Source organism: Mus caroli, chromosome 2 (assembly GCF_900094665.2).
Source record: "Mus caroli chromosome 2, CAROLI_EIJ_v1.1, whole genome shotgun sequence".
In the NCBI taxonomy this organism is placed as follows: domain Eukaryota; kingdom Metazoa; phylum Chordata; class Mammalia; order Rodentia; family Muridae; genus Mus; species Mus caroli.
Window position 1 is genome coordinate 5,726,213 of NC_034571.1, and position 4,395 is coordinate 5,730,607.

The window sequence follows — 4,395 nt, forward strand, 5'->3', positions numbered from 1 at the left end:
GAGAGAGAGAGAGAGAGAGAGAGAGAGAGAGAGAGAGAGAGAGAGAGAGAGCAGAGGGAAAAGAATAAACAGAAAGAATTCTTCAACTTAAAGTCAAGGTCCAGGGCATGTTACTAAACAATTAAAACCTACACTGTACCATATCCAGAATATACAAGCATACATAAATATATGTTATGTGAAATTTTGATTGTTGTTTAATTACAAATTCATAATACAATTGATATAAAATAATTATTCTTTGTATTTTTAACATTTAAATTGGAAGAATTACTTTAACCACAAAGTTTATTTTCTGTTTAATTCTATAAATTTTCAGAGCTTGGGAATACATCTGAAAAGCCTGGATCACTCCCTTTCTCAAACAGTCTTGAAACATGAACATCTGAAATACTTTAGCTTCGTTTTGAATTATATATCTTGCATGATATAGTCTGTGGAACTAGATTTTACTTCTTTGGTGTGCCTGTAGTCAAAACTTACAACAAAATGAGAACTCAAGAAATGCTAACTCAAAAGCAAAGGTCAGTAGACACCAAAGGACTCCAGAGTTACCAGAGAAGCTTTTCAATATGAAACCCTTTGGGAGATGGGATTGCGTGAACATTTGATGCAGACTTTCTCTGTAAAGTATGTTTACATGCTCACCTCCATAGCATCACGTGTGTAAAAGACAGCACCTGGGCCAAAGCCCCAACACACTAACACAGTCCTCTGCACTTATGTAGATGTTTCAAAAACAGTTTTGAACTGAGTCTATTAGCCAAGCTTCCTATACACACCAAATGATGTCTAGACACAGAAATAAACAGAAGTCACTGTCTCCAAGTTGCTCCTTGTATCAATCCATCCAAGGACCCAGGCATTTGACTTTGCCCAGACAGATGTTTTGCCCAGTAGCATCACACAGGTGTTTTTCTCTCTTTGGAGCAATCTAAGAATTCAATTAATATGACTTCTTTTAAAACAGGCAGACCTTAGGAAACAGTCAGAAGGTGCCATGATACACTTCTGCATCCTTGACTTCAGTTTTAGGTACTGTGACATGACTCCCATTAGACTCAGCTAAATATTGAAGGTGGCGTGCTTTTTGTTATCTCTAAACTTCTGGTCCATAATCTCAAGCACAAGTTCTTGAAAATAAAAAATCACACTAGGAGGAAAAGGAGATTTTCAGAAAACTCTTTTCTGGGGATTTAGGTGAAAAACAGTAACCCATCCACCACAGGGACTGCAGAAGCATAAATGGGTGGTGGGAGGGGTGTGGTTTTCCAACCCACATATATGGGGGTGGGGGAATGACTAACTATAGCTAGACAGGATGATTGATGTGTTGAGGCTCCTAAGAGGTTTAGAAACTTGTTTGCATTATCAACTTGTGGGAACTGACTCTGTTTACTTACTGTTGGTAAAGAAGGGAACTCTAGCATTAGCATTTGATTTAGCAGGGTCTCCCTCTGAGCTGAATGAGATGTCTCACTAAGCAAAACATTAGCTTTACTCCTAACAGCTTCAAACCCAGAGAACTGAACTAATCAGACCGAAAAGCACTAAAACCCCATTAGCTTGCTTCCTTAGTGAATTCAAGTGATCAGATATGGGGGGGCGGGGGGGACATGTGTTTACTTTATCATTTAAAAGTGAAGCAGAATCTATGATCAAATACACCATGGTCTTTGGTAGTATAAAATATGAAGCTAATATTCTGAAAGAATGTCTGCTAAAAAGGTTATTGTGGGTGGTGGATGGGAAATTTTTACACATCCTTTGGGGAAGCTCATTGCTGTCATCACTGCCTCTTCTTCTCCCTTCTGAGCTTCTGAGTTTCTCTCTGTTCCTTTCCCATTCATCTGCTATAATACTGCAAGCTCATGTAGAGTGGATAATACAGGATTCACAAACTCTTCCATTGAATGAATGCAGCCAATTCTAGTTATCAATGTGAGGCTGACATAAAGAGTTCCACAGGTCAAAGGAAAACCTCCTCGCGTTCTGATGTACTTTTTCTTTGCATCATAAAACCTGAAAAGGCAACTGCCATTCTCCTGTGTGCTCTCACCAGGCATGTTTTGCCATGACTGATGCTTTCTTGTGAAATAGACAGGCTGCTGTGAAGTCTCAGAGCCCTTGTTCAGGTCCACTTTAATTTCCAACTAGTATAAATGTGTGCCTTGCTCCCAATTCCAAGAAGGGGCAAAGTATCCCCTTCTTGGAATTGGGAGCAAGGCACCCATGGAAGGAGCTACAGAGACAGTTTGGAGCTGAGACGAAAGGATGGACCATCTAGAGGCTTCCATACCCTGGGATCCATCCCATAATCAGCCTACAAACCCTGACACCATTGCATACACTAGCAAGATTTTGCTGTAAGGACACTGATATAGCTGTCTCTTGTGAGACTATGCAGGGGCCTAGCAAACACAGAAGTGGATGCTCACAGTCAGCTATAGGATGGATCACAGGGCCCCCAATGGAGGAGCTAGAGAAAGTACCCAGGGAGCTGTGGGGATCTGCAACCCTATAGGTGGAACAACAATATGAACTAACCAGTATCCCCCCCACACACACACAGGAGCTCGTGTCTCTAGATGCATATGTATCAGAAGATGGCCTGGTCGGACATCAGTGGAAAGAGAGGCCCATTGGTTGTGCAGACTTTATATGCCTCAGTACAGGGGAACTCCAGGGCCAAGAGGTGAGAGTGGGTGTGTGGGGGAGTGGGTGTGGAAGGGTGTGGGGGACTTTTGGGATAGCATTGGAAATGTAAATGAAATAAATACCCAATAATAAAATAATAAAAATTTAAAAAGAAGTATAAATGTGAAACAAATGTAATGGAAATTTCTACACAGTGACAAAAAAAAAAAAACAAAACAAAACAAAAAAAACACCTTTCTTTTTAGTTTCCCCCTCCTGGAAGCAGCTGGGGCTAGAGCTATCCAGCTTTGCCTGCTGGAGTTGATGAGGTCACTATCACCTCATGCAGCAAAGGAAGTGGAATTCTCTCCAGTGTCCTCGCTGCTTTGGATCTTGTCCAGCAGAGAGAGAATGTAAGATTGGATTCCTGACAGCTAAGCAAAGAAAGACAACGCTGTCAGCATACTCCCTCAAAGCCATGCTTATGCACAGCCACACACAGGAATGTAGGGATAAACACGTGCTTACTTATTTAACACATTGAGTACAAGAGGCATAAGTGCCACATAAACCTTGCAGCTTCTAAAGTTAAACCAAGTCTTACTTTTATGAGATATACTTGATATTTTGCAAGATCCCATTTCCTATTTCTCATAAATTTATTTTCCCCCTCATGGATTTGGCTTTAATTATGTACTTAAATTTGGACAAAATCAAACAATGGCAAAAAAATCCTAGTGCCTGTCCAATGTACATACACAGAATTTCAAAAAATATTCAGAAGACATTCTGGAAGAATTTTGCTTATTCTAAACAACATGAAGGGTGTGGATTCATTTTAGTTGAAAGACATTTGCCTAGCAAACACAGGACCTTGGCTTTGGTTCTCAGCACACACAAAAACTAACACTGTGTGTGTGTGTGTGTGTGTGTGTGTGTGTGTGCATATGGGATATGTTAATAATATTATTGAATATATGCATTAACTTAGCCAATAATATAAGACCAAAACAGCCAAGTGTGAAAAATTTACAACTACCTACATTCTTTTCCTAAACTATACAACAATTATATTTGAAAAGAACGGCTCTCTATTTTCTTTATATTGTTGGCATACTGACAAGCACATATGCATATGTAAAATAAGAGTGAAAAGTGCTATAAAAGTGTGCTTGGACCACACATTCCTCAGCCCTACTCAATGTGCCCTGTGAGACTGAGAAACAGAACACAGGCAGGCTAGGATACTGAACACCATATTGCCTTTGTGTTTAACATGACTTCAGTGATATTTATTAAAACCTTAATTTAGCCCTGAAATCGTGAGACTAAACTAATTTGTCAAATTGATGTATAAAATTTCAGTTACAAGCATGAGTTATCATACTATATATGCAAGATGATTTGACAAAATAGGACAGAATGGTCCTCTCAAAATTTCTAACACTGTGACTCTACTTAACTGTAGATGCTCAGGGTTGGCCAAGAAATTTAGTCACAGAACGTTAGAGTAACATGCATAAAGCCCAGGGTTTGATTCCAAACAATCAAGGGAGCAAGTAGAGGAGGGGAGGCATGGAGAGCAGAGATCTTCCAGAAACTTGACCTTAACTTGACTGACGCTCTCGTCATGCCACTGTTCTGGTAAAAGTAAGCTAATGATGGCTGAGCTGTCGTCACCTGTTAAATATAAGCTTGCTATGAGCTAGGAAGATGGTAGGTGATGCAAACGGATGCATGATGCTTTATTTACCTCTT